The following is a 14,136-nucleotide window of genomic DNA, read 5'->3' as shown; positions in this document are numbered from 1 at the left end:
CAATATCACTCTGATTCTAAAATCAGGCAATGATACACCAAAGAAAGAAAACTTCAGACCAATATCTCTATTGAACATAGATGCAAAAATTTTCAATAAAATTTTTGCAAATCGAACACAAACATATCAAAAAGATCATGCATCACAAATAAGTGGGATTCATCCCAGGGATGCAAGGTTGGTTCAACAGACTGATTAATAAATGTAATTCAACAGATCAATAGACTCTAAGAATCACATGATCATCTCAATAGATGCAGAAAAAGCATTTGACAAAATACAGCACCCTTTCATGTTCAAAACACTAGAAAAACTAGGGATAACAGGAACATATCTCAATATTGTAAAGGCTATCTATGCTAAGCCTCAGGCCAACAACATTCTAAATGGAAAAAAAAATTAAAAGAATTCCCTCCAGAAACAGGAACAAGACAGGTATGCCTTCTTTCACCACTTCTATTCAACATAGTTCTTGAAACATAGGCTAAAGCGATTAGAGAGAAGAAAGAAATTAAAGGATTATGTACAGGAAAAGAAAAACTTAAATTAGCAGTATTTGCTGATGACATTATTGTATACCTAGAAGACCCATAAAGCTCCACCACAAAACTTCTGGAACGAGTAAATGGATTCAGCAAAGTAGCAGAATATAAAATCAACACCCATAAATCAAAGGCATTTCTTTATATCAGTGACAAATCCTCAGAAAGGGAAGTGAGGGAAACTGCCCCATTTACAATAGCCTCAAAAAATAAATAAATAAATGAAATACTTGTGTATCAACTTAATGAAGAGGTGAAAGATCTATACAATGAAAACTACAAAACCCTAAACAAAGAAATCAAAGAAGACCTAAGAATATGGAAAGGCCTATTTTGCTCTTGTATAGGCAGAATTAATATTATCAAAATGACCATACTACCAAAAGCACTATAGAGATTTAATGCAATTCTGATCAAAATCCCAATGACACTCCTCTTAGAAATAGAAAAAGCAATCATTAATTTTTTCTGAAAAAATAAGAGACCCAAAATAGGTAATGCAATCCTTAGCAGGAAGACTGAAGAAGGTGGCATTGCAATACCAGATCTTAAACTATACTAAAGAGTAATAGTAACAAAAACAGCATGGTAATGGCACCAAAATAAACTGGTAGAACAATGGGACAGAATAGAGGACACAGAGACTATCCCAAAAAATTAAAATTATTTTAGATAAAGGTGACAAAATCAAGCATTGGAGAAAAGATACCATCTTCAGCAAACGGTGCTAGGAAAACTGGAAATCCATATGTAACAAAATGAAATTAAACCCCTGTCACTCACCATGCACAAAATTCAACTCAAAGTGAATCAAGAACCTAGGAATTAAACAAGAGATTCTGTGTCTAACAGAAGAAAATGTAGGCCCTAATATTTATCATGTTGGATTAGGCCTCAATTTCCTTAGTAAGACTACTATGGCACAAGAATTAAAACCAATCAATAAATGGGATGGAATCAAACAAAAAAGTTTCTTCTCAGAAAGAAAAAACAATTTGTGAGAAGAATAGAGAGCCTTCAACCTGGGAGCAAATTTTTACCCCTCACAGCAGAGAGAGCACTAATCTCTAGGATATATAAAGAACTCAAAATGCTAAGCACACACACACACACACAAAAATAATAATAATAAATAAATAAATAAATAAAAATAACCCAATCAATAAGGACCTAAACAGACATTTCCCAGAAGAGGATATACAATCGACCAACAAATATATGAAAACATGTTCATCATCTCTAGCACTTAGAGAAATGCAAAAGGTAGTATCATAAGAGACACTGTAGAAATACAAAGGATAATTGGGAATTGTTTTGAAAACTTATACTACTCTAAGATATCATATCACTCCAGTCAGAATGGCAGCTATTATGAAGATAAACAACAATAAGTGTTGCTGAAAATGTGAGGGAAAATTCACACTCATAGATTGCTGGTAGATCTGCAAATTGGTTCAGCCAATATAAAAAGCAGTATGGAGATTCCTTGGAAATCTGGGAACGGAACCACCATTTGAACCAGCCAACCTCTCCTCAGTCTATACTTAAAAGACTTAAAAACAGCATTCTACAGGGACACAGCCACATCAAAGTTTATAGCAGCAAAATTCACAATATCTTAACTGTGGAGCCAACCTAGATGCCCTTCAGTGGATGAATGGATAAAAAAATGTGGCAAATATACACAATAGAATTTTACTCAGCAATAAAAGAGAATAAAATCATGGCATTTGCAGGTAAATGGATGGATTTGGAGAAGATAATGTTAATTGAAGTTAGTAAATCTTCCCCCTAAAAAAATGCCCAGTGTTTTTTTCTGAAATAAGGAGGTTTACTCACAGTGAAGTAGGGAGGGGGAGCATGGGAGGAATAGATAAATTCTAGACAGGGCACAGGGGTGAGAGGGAAAGGGAGGGGGCAGCAGATTACCAAGGACAGTGGAATGTGATAGATATCATTACCCAAAGTCCATGAATGAAGACACGAATTGGTGTCAACATAATTTATATACAACCAGAGATATAAACAATTGTGCTGTATACGTGTAATAATAATTGTAATGCATTCCATTGTCATTTATTTTTTTAAAAAAATTAAGAAAAAAAAAGAATGGCAACCAAGATAACAAATAATGTCAGCTGGGGTTGTGTCTCAGCAGTAGTGCTTGTCTAGCTCCTGCAAGGCACTGGGTTCAATACTGAGCACCCATAAAAATACATAAATAAAATACAGGTATTGGGTGCAACTACCAAAAAAGAAGAAGTAAAAGACAAATAATGTTGCCAAGCATGGTGGCAAATGCCTGTTATCCCAGTGGCTCAGGAGGCTGATGAAGGAGGATCACAAGTAAAAAGCCAGCTTGAGCAAAAGCAAGGCACTCAACAATGCAGTGAGAACCTATCTCTAAAAAATACAAAATAGGGATGGGGATGTGGTCAAGTTCAATCCCCATTAGACCCCCCACCCTAACTGCAAATAAAATAATGCCTAAATAGGAACCTATGTGGGTGAAGAAACAAGAATACTCCTCTAGCCCTTTGTTATGTGAAAACAACAAATAGATTTTCCCGAGGCATTACAATGACAGGAAATAGATGCAGTACATGATTCCTTCCACTGGGGAGACATGCTACAATGGGAGTGGTCAGTCAGATGTTTATGGACTTTGGGACATCAAATGCCACCCACCAGCTCTCCTGCAACCACTCTCTCTACATCTCCAATAACTCCAGAAGAGTGCTACCACCACCCATCTTACAACCTGATCAACATTGGAGATCATACCCAGGGGGAGACTGGACACAAGATTTTACCCATATGCCCTAGTACACAGGATATAATATCATAATAATCCCCATATATATATTTACAGGGTGGCTACAGACTTTTCTTTTTGGGAGAAAAGGAATAGAAGGTGTCAAAGGTATTCCTAAAGGAAATCATCCCCAGTTTGGCTTCCAAAGATCTCTACAAGGTGACAATAGTCAAGATTTCAGGGCACAATTTACCCAGCGAGTAGCAAAAGCACTGGAGATATAGTATTCTCTACACTCCAATAAGCACCATTTTCTTCCAGCAATATAAAAAGGGCCAATCATTCCCTTAAGAGAACTTCAGATATGTTGTCAGGCAACATCCACAACTGAATAAATTTGTAACCCATTGGCCTTAAGAAAGTTAGAAATACTCTAAAAGTTAATCTGATGTTACTTCTGTATGAGCTATCAGCAAATATAATCATAAACCCAAAAGTGAATCAGATTCTGCACTACCTGATTGATCTGGGATGAGTTCAGGCCACAGTCCAAGAATGAGAAAATGCCTGTTGGTCATGCTCAGTAAATCCCATAGAGATCCACAAGAAAGGAAAGCCAGGAGACCAAGTTCTTATTGAGACCTGGAAAGATATGATGCCATCAAAACAGCTACAATCTAGATTGAAGGTACCTTACACCATCATTTTAGCTCCCTCTATGGCCATAAAGGTACTCAGCATAACAAGTTGATCAATCTCTCTTGGGAAAAAACACTCCCTCAGGATCCTAAAGATATTCAAAGCTCACACACAGCTTCACAGAATTTATCCTATGCCCTGTGAACTTCCTGAAGACCTCTACTCACTATTCTGGCATTATAACTCCTCAAAATTATGTAATTCATAATTATTAAGTGATGTTTGCTTGCTTTCTTTGCTACTTCACTTCTGCCTTATTACAACTTCTACAAGTATGAGCAGTGACTAAAGCCTTTAATTTCTCCTCTTCTTGGCTGTGCCCTTCTGAAACCAGGCCAAAAGTAGTTTTTACTGAGTCTCTGAAAACAATGAGTTGAGAAACAACTCTTCAACTTCCTCTCAAGTTATTAAAGTTCCCAAATGAAGCTACAGAAAAAAAAAATTCTCTCAACATTCCTTGCTCTTATGGAGCAATATTCCATATCCCATCACTAACTTTAACATCCCAGATATGGTGTGTGTGTGTGTGTGTGTGTGTGTGTGTGTGTGTGTGTGTGTGTTTTTCTCACAGCCATCTTCCCAGTCCCTTCCTTGCACCCAGCCCTCACATTCTTATGGATGAGCCCACTGGCCCTTTCTAAGGCAGTGTACTCTCACTTCAGTAACTCCCCCCTGCTGCCTACTGGGTGCCTCCTCCAATTCTCTGTTCCTAACAAGAACCTGTAACTACAATCTGGCAAGAACACCATTTCATGACTAGAAGTCCAAAACAACTATATAAATAGAAGGAAGAAAAATAGCTGGCTGTGCTAAAGCATACCAGTAATATCAATCTATTCAACAACTGAGGCAGAAAAATTAAAAGTTATAGGCCACCCTGGATCCCTTAACCAGACCCTGTCTCAAAATAAAATTTACAAAAGACCCCAGATATAGTTCTGTGGTTGGTATAATTATGTCTAGCATGTGTAAGGCCATGGGAACAACCCTTAATACTGAAAAAGAAAAAGAAAAAAGAACACAAAGGAATAAAATAAAGACAACAAATTGGAAAACACACAGCTACTATATTTAATCATCAGAGATTAAAATCTTTTCCCCAAAAAATGAAAAACAGAAAAGATACATATTTTCGCTAGCTCTTTTTAACATACTAGAAGTTCTAACCAGATCAATCAGAATAAAGAGAGATAAAGGGCATACTAAGAGGAAAAGAAGATGTATAATTACCTTTGACTATAAGCTGATATAAATTCATATCTCAAGAACCTTAAGATCCCAAGAAAATAATTAGCAGAATGAATAAATGCAGTAAAGTTGCTGATACATAACCCACCCACACATAAGCTATGTTTGTATGTACTAAATTAATAATATGGGGAAAATCAAGAAAACAATTCAATCTATCATATCAAATAAAATATAATACTAGACCCTACGTAACCAAGGAGACCAAGGATTTATAAGCTGAAAATTACATAACAATGAAGGAGACATAGAATGACACCAAAAAGTGAAAGACATCAAATACCATGGGCAAGAACACTTAAATGTGTTAACACAAATTTGTCTTTGTAGTGTCAACACTACCCACAGCATCTATAGTTTCATTGCTATCCCTAAGAAAATCATAACTTCTTTTTTTTATTAATACCATATTCATATTATAGTTTCATATTATATTTTATTTTTTCTTTTTAGCTCTACATGACAGGAAAGTATATTTTGACATATTTATACAACTACAGACTACATCTTATTTTAATTAGAATCCCAGTTTTGTGGTTGTACATGAAGTGAAGATTCTTGGTTGCAAAAATTTTAAAATCCATCCTGAAATTAATGTGAAATATAAAAGCTACCAACTACCAAAACAATTTTGAACAAGAACAACATTGAAGATCTGACACTTTATAATTTCAATATTCTCTGCTGAAAAGCTACAGTCATAACAAATGGTGTAAAAATGAAAGACAGAAATGTAGGTTTATAAAAAAGAGTAGAAAATCCAGAAACAAACAAAACAACCCTCAGTTCTGGGGCTGTAGCTCTGTGGCAAAGCACTTGCCTAGGATATGTGAAGTACTGGGTTTTATCCTTAGCACCACATAAAAATAAACAAATAAAATAAAGGCATGTTGTCCATCTACAACTATAAAAAATGTTGCTTTTTAAAAAACATAAGTTCTCAAGTGATTTTTCACAACACCATTCCATAGAAATGGACAGTCTTCTCAACAAATGCTGTTAAGAAAACTGGATAGATCGCCACACACTAAACAAGGAAGTTGGACCCTTATCTGACACCATAGAAAAAAATTAACTCGACATGGATAGAAAACCTAAATGTAAGACCTTCAATTATAAAACTTGTAACACACAACAGAGACAATGGATTTCACAGTGAGTTTTTGGACAGAACACCGAAAACACAGGCACCAAAAGAAAGAACAAACTACATCAAGCCTGAAAACATGATTCATCAAGGGACACAAACATCAGTGAAAAGTCAATACCCTGAATGGAAGAAAACACTTGAAAATCACATTTCTGATAAGTTAAGATCTGTGATATAAAAAGCCCTTATAGCTCAACAATAAGGAACAACAACCCAATATTAAAACAGGCAAAGTTCTTCCACAGATGTTTCTCCAAAGAAGATATGCAAATAGCTCAGGACACATGGGAAAATGTTCAACATCAATAATCCGTGGAGAAATCAAAATCACAATGAGATCCAGCTTCACACACATCATGAATGTTACCATCAAAGAAACAGAAAACACCAGTGCTCCTGAGAATGTGAAGGAACCAGAACTCTCATGCACTATGGGTTAGAATGCAAGTGGTGCAGACTCTATGGAAAACTGATTGGTGGTTCCTCAAATTATCAAAAGTAGATTTACATGATCCTTCAATTCTACTTCTCATCAAACACCTGTAAAACATTACAAGAATGAGTTTGGAGAGATATTTATCACACACAATCACTCCAGTTTTGTTTATTATACTCAAGGGTCCATTGAGGAAGAATTTTTAAAAATTTTTTAGCTGTGCATTATAGTTATACATATGCATGGAATATAGTTTGTTCCAATTCAGTCTCTAGAACTTGCCCATTCCCTCCCCTGATACCTAGCTGTGTTTCCTTTCTTCTTGTCTTCTGATCTTCCTTCCATGCACATATAGTTTTCTTAACTAGTGCTTTACAGACATACATAAAGATGTCATTCACTATGGTCTCTTCATATAAGTGCATTGAATAGTTTGGTCAAATTAATTCCACTACTTCAGCCTTTTCTTAACCCAAGGAAGAATATTTTACATGTAGCATATGATGGAATATTATTTGGTCTGAAAAACGAAGGAAATTCTGGCCTATGCTAGAACAGGGATGAAACTTGAGGATGCTAACTAAAGGAATATATACTGTATGATACTACTTATATGAGGTACAGCACACAGAGAGATTGAAATAAAACAGAGAGGAGAACAGTGGTTTCATAGGGCATGAGGAAAATTAACAATTATAGTCTAATAAATGAGCTTCAGTTTGGCAAGATGAAAAAATTTCTATGGCTGCATGCTGGTATCAGAAAAATGGCAAAATACATGAAATGAACACTACTGATGTGCCTTCCCAAGTAGTTAACTTGGTAAAATTTTTCTGTATTTGATCACATATAAAAAATTAAATTCCTTTTATTTATTTCAACATAAATGAAAATCAAAGAAGTTCTCCACTAGTAGAACTGATCAGTAAGAAATGTGAAAGGATTGTTCAGGTTGAAAGGATGAATCACTCACTCAGTCCTGCCAAGAAATGATCAATAACAATGATGGGAGCTCCGCAGGAAAATTTAAAGCCAGTATCATTGTACATTTAGTTTTTTTTCTTTTATTTTTTATTTGTTTTAATTAGTTACAAATAACAGTACAATGATCTTGACATATCATACATTTGAATCAGATGGGATATAATTTCTCATTTTTCTGACTGTACATTTTGCAGAATTGTATTGTTCATGCAGTCATGTATATACCCACAGCAATAATAATGTCTATTTTATTCTGCTGTTCTTCCATTCCCCCTTCCCCTCCCTTCCCCTCCCATTACTTCTCTCTACCCAATCTAATGTGACCCACTTCTTTTTTTTCCCTCACATCGTCATACCTGTATTCTATATAACAAAGGGAGTCTCCTTCCCTCTTCCATGCAATTCCCCTTCTCCCTCCCTTTCCCTCCCACCTCTCTTCCCTATTAGAGGTAATTATTTTTTCTCATGCTCTTCATTCCTACCCTGTTTTGAGTCACCTCCCATATATCAGAGAAGACATTCAGTATTTATTTATTTATTTATTTATCTATTTATTTATTTATTTATTTATTTTGTGTGTGGGGGGGGAATTGGCTAACTTCACTTAGCATAATCTGCTCTAATGCCATCCATTTCCTTGCAAATGCCATGATCTTGTTATTTTTAGTGCTGAGTAATATTCTATGATGTATGAATGCCACTTTTTTATCCATTCATCCATTGAAGGGCATCTAGGTTGGCTTCACAGTCTAGCTATTGTGAATTGTGCTGCTATAAACATTGATGTGGCTATGTCCCTGTAGTATGCCATTTTTAGGTCTTTTCAGTCTGAGAAGAAGGATAGCTGGGTCAAATGGTGGTTCCATTCTCAGTTTTCCAAGGAACCTCCATACTGCTTTGCAAATTAGCTGCACCAATTTGCAGTCCCACCAGCAATGTATCCCCCTCCCCTCACCAGCACTTGTTGACTTCATAATGGCTGCCCTTCTTACTGGAATTAGATGGTATCTTAAGAGTAGTTTTAATATGCATTTCTCTGATTGCTAGTGATAGTGAGCATTTGTTCATGTATTTGTTGAATGATTTTATATTCTTCTGATAAGTGTCTGTTCAGGTCCTTGGCCCATTTGTTGATTGGGTTATTTGTTTTTTGTTAACTTTTTGAGTTCTTTGTATACCCTAGAGATTAGAGTTCTATCTGATGTGTGAGGGGTAAAAATTTGTTCCCAGGATGTAGGATCCCTATTCACTTCACATATTATTTCTCTTGCTGAGAAAAAACGTTTTAGTTTGAATTCATCCCATTTGTTGATTCTTGGTTTTAATTCTTGTGCTATAGGTGTCTTATTAAGGAACTTGGGCCTAATCTCACGTGATAGAGATTATGGCCTACTTTTTCTTCTATTAAATACAGAGTCTCTGGTTTGATTCCTAGATCCTTGATTCATTTTGAGTAAACTTTTGTGCATGGTGAGAGATAGGGATTCAATTTCATTTTGTTGCATATGGATTTCCAGTTCTCCCAGCACCGTTTGTTGAAGATGCTATCATTTCTCCATTGCATGCTTTTAGCACCTTTGTCTAGTATAAGGTAGTTGTAATTTTGTGGGCTGGTTTCTGTGTCCTCTATTCTGTACCATTGGTCTGCCTGCCTGTTTTGGTGCCAGTACCATGGTGTTTTTGTTACTATTGTTCTGTAGTATAGTTTAAGATCTGGTTTAGTGATACTATCTGTTTCACTCTTCCTGCTTAGAATTGCTTTAACTATTCTGGGTCTCTTATTTTTCCAGATTAATTTCATAAATGATTTTTCTATTTCTGTGAGGAATGCCACTAGGATTTTGATTAGAATCACGTTGAATCTGTAGAGTACATTTAGTTTTTAACTCCTCTCCTAATGTGACTGAGGTGCAACTCTGTAATAATTATAGAGCTCATGGGTTTGCCAGTGAATGTACACCAAGAGCTCAGGCATGTGCACACATGGGCCTCCAACAGACCCAGGCTGGGAGGGGCCTGTGGGGACTTATACTTAGGGTCATGGCCTTTGTCTTGGCAGAAGGAAAAACCCAAGGGAGGAAACAACAGGTGGATACACATAAACAACTCTCTCAGCAATAGTCCCTGGATTTATAAATTTCCCAATGACTTTCTTCCTGAGTCAGTACCTTTGAACCATCCGTAAGAGGAATGGCCATACCACACATCTTAGAGGAAAAGCTACCCCAACCACTCCAGAGGGATCACCCCTCACTGGCTTCCATCCACCAGCCCAGGATCCTGGAAGCTAGCACCACTCAAGCACAAGAGGCACATCCACCCACCAACAACTAATGTAGCCAGATATTAGATAAGGACGAGAAAACATAAATCACTCTTGGAGCTCCAGATCAACAGGAACAAGGGTCAGTGCACATGGAAAAGGTTTGCCATTATCACTAATGTGCTCCTGCCACCCCTTATAGCCACAGACACACACATGCCACCTAACCACAGAGATCACCCAGGTACTGATGGACATGCAGCTACAATATATATTTTTCCAAATATAGGCTTATACATTCCCATATACTCTACACTCCCTAAAATATGTGCACATGATATCACCAAACACTGAGTTTCCATACACAGACACACAGACACACACACACACACACACACACACACACACACACACACACAAACCTACCTGTTAACAAAAGTTACACAAAGTATTAAATTTTCTGGAAAAATCACACAGACTTGATTCTCAAGAGAAATAAACACTCAATAAACATAATTAATATTGCTTCAGCCCCAACATACACAAAAATCCCTTAAAACCTTCCCAAGATTGAATACAACCAGGTACAACTTAATTATAAAAATGTAACATCCATAACCCTAAAGGACATAGGCTCAACTACCAACATACACACATAAACATGACTCTACATCCCCAAAATCATTTGATCTGCAAACACCTACTCCCAAACACACATAAATTGTCCTAGGCCTTCTCCAAATGTACACATCAATGATGTCAACTACAATCTAGCTATCAGCATTTCCCAAATACAAATGTAACACATGTGTGGCCCAAATACATATATTTTACCACTGCGCTCTCTAATCTCACATTTTCCCAATCAAACAAACAAACAAATAAAATACATATATTCACAAAAACATTCCATTCAAACACTCCTCTTAATAACTAACCACAAGTCCCACCATGCAATAATTACCATATATACTGTCAGTACCCAAGCCTCCTCACTCATATTTTCATATAAACATAACTCCTATATTCCCACTGTGGAAACAAACACCAGCTACCTCCAGCTCAAGAATGTATACATAGCCACCACATATCCTAAGTGCATTCACAGCCCTAGATTACACAAGCTTGAGAACACAGATGTCTGTCTGAATCTACATATCCACAGTACTCTCACAGACCCAAAAGCACATGCAGCCACTCAGTCACTATGAACAGGTGTGTACAGGACTGCTCATATCTCCTAATGTACACAGTCACAAGCACACAACACAGCGGAACTCTGAAAATCCTCAATTGCATAAACTTCCTAACCGCCAGAATGCTTGACTGTACACCCAGAGTAACTCATGCCCAAATCTAAAACAAATACACACCAAAACCCAATTAAATCACAATCAATGGTCTTTCTTTCAAAGTCTCATATTCCAGTCACCTCCAAGAAACACTTAAACTAGATATGAAGTAGGACAGAAGAGGGTGAATACCAGAGGAATTTTCAGGAAGCAGGTTTATTGGCTGCAGTTGACTGAACCAGAATATGGTTCATGCCTAAAACATCTGGAAATATACTTTGGAAATATTTTGAACTTTATATCCCATGGCAGGTTGGGGCTTGAAGGTTCACTTGACAAGTGCTTTTCATTCCATTATTTAGTCCAGACACAGGTTTCACAAGTTTTTACTAAGAAAACAGAGACAATATCTTTTGTACAACAATTTTACAGATTTTAACTTTACCACATCTTTTGTGCATAAATCTAGTATTTACAATAGTATACTACCAACCACAGGTAGACATGCTGATCTGACAAGAGGAAAAACTCAATTAGGCAAGCATCTTTTGGATGAGGGTATTTGGTGTGCTTCAGATACACATATCCTCATACCCCAGAAAAACACACACCAGTCACTATCATGCAAAATGCAATCACAAAAACTCTATCTCAATAACTGCATAGACTCAGACCAAACAAATATAATTATTAATATATGAAACCAATTTCTATTCTCAAATGAAAACATATATAGTCACCTGTAGATTGAAAACATGCACATACGCAGAATGCCTCAGAATTTGAAGTTCAGCTACAAATCTCAGATATACACAGACACTGCTAACTCCTACATACTCACAAAGGATACCCCTCCATTCCCAAGAACAGCAAGATCACCATAAACCCTAAATAAGAACATAAACAGCAGTCCCTCTTAAGACATTATCAACAGAATCTGTACAGAATCCATGGGCCACATACACACAAATCCTAACACCCCAAAAGACACCTTGATCCCATTCTCTCCAAATCTCTGTACAACCCAATAGACCCCTTGATCCCATTCTCTCCAAATCTCTGTACACCAAAGACTATGTCCCTAAATTCTCACCTAGGCAATGTGAACATACACATACACGCTAAGATCTGAAAATGTCCAAATCCAACACTGAGTGGTAAGACAACATCCTAGCTCTTCTCAAATGCAGACTCACATGTTCACAATATGCCACAATGCCAATAACACCTACATAACCAGAAATAACACCCCAAACACATCCTACCAGAAAGGCATTGACCCAAGAAATCACTCAGACATAATTTTTACACACAACAATCAAACACTTACACATAAGATAATTCAGGATGTCCTGTTTCATGTTCTTTCATACCTCTACACATGAAACACAAAAGAACACAAAGTCCTAGTGATAGAAGCTCAAGTTCACAAACACACAGGATAGGATACCCCATACACAGTCTGGACACAGACACATCCAATTAGCAATTTGCTCAATGCTATTGATATTCTAACATTGCAGATAAAAGAGGAGGGATGAAAATTCATATTCCAGGCACACACCTTGGTGTTGAAAATATAAGAGAATAGAAGAGTGCAAAGTAGAGAGCACATTCCCTCCTATGAAAAAAATGTTCTTAACATTCACTCAATGAGTGCTCAATATGAAGAAAACATTTCAAGTAGAAAGAGAGCCTTCTCAGGTAAATATTCTTCAGAGGAAGCTACTCTGGGACACTTAAGGGGTACCTAAAGGAGAGGATCATCCCAAATAGACCCTTTTGAGTACACACTGTCAGCCCAAACAGATGTCTCCTAGCTGGGAGGCCACACCATTGTGCGATGTGTGTTCCCATGCCAGGCCCAGGCTTGTTCACTTGGGGTCCCTTCAGCCACATCTACTTCTATTTCTGAACGGGGTCTACAGTGCTCTCACACAAGAGGTCGTGGGCATCCATATATGACTTAATTATAAACTGGGTACATTACTATCATGTTTGTTCCTCAAAAGTTGAGTGAAGGAAGTATCAGCTATTTCCTGGTACTTAGAAACATTGGAGATGGGTTTGATTAGAGGATGTGGACAGAAGCTGTCCTAATCACTTTCCAACACTGTGACAATTTACCTGAGATCAATACCTTCAAAGAACCAGAGATTTATTTTGGCTCATGATTTCAGAGGTTAAATTCTATGTTTGCTTGGGCCTCTAGCCTCTGGACATGTGGCAAGGCAGAACATCTGGAAGAGACTACATTCTGCTCACCTCATGAGAGCTGGGAAGCAAAGAGAAACAGAAGAGAAAACAGAATAGAGACAAATGCACAGAGATCCCAGTATCCCTTTAGGCACACATCCCCAATGAATTAATTTTATCAACTGAGTCCCACTTTTTAAAAGCTTCCCACACCTCCCAATAGTGCCATCAGGTGGGAAACACAGGTAAAATGGTGAATCTTTGGGGGAAACTAAAGATCAATACCAGAATATCTACCCCTTGTCCCCAAAAGCTCATATCTGTCTCACAAGAAAAAAAAAAGCATTCAGTCCATCTAAAAGAGCCCACCAATCTCAATGGTGCCTGCCTTTCTCAATAGTCCTCATACCAAGTCTTCTCTGAGACTCAAGGGAACACAGTGATGATGAACCCTAAATTAAAAGTTATTTTTTCCTCTACTCTCTTCTTTTGGATTTACAAACATAGCGTTCTTTCTCCCCACACTCTCACTCTATCATATTGACTAACCATAGAGTTAGTTAAAAGTACT

The sequence above is a fragment of the Ictidomys tridecemlineatus genome, unplaced genomic scaffold (genome assembly GCF_052094955.1).
Source record: "Ictidomys tridecemlineatus isolate mIctTri1 unplaced genomic scaffold, mIctTri1.hap1 Scaffold_108, whole genome shotgun sequence".
NCBI lineage: Eukaryota > Metazoa > Chordata > Mammalia > Rodentia > Sciuridae > Ictidomys > Ictidomys tridecemlineatus.
The sequence above is the reverse complement of the archived record's forward strand: the minus strand, read 5'-3'. Positions refer to the sequence as shown.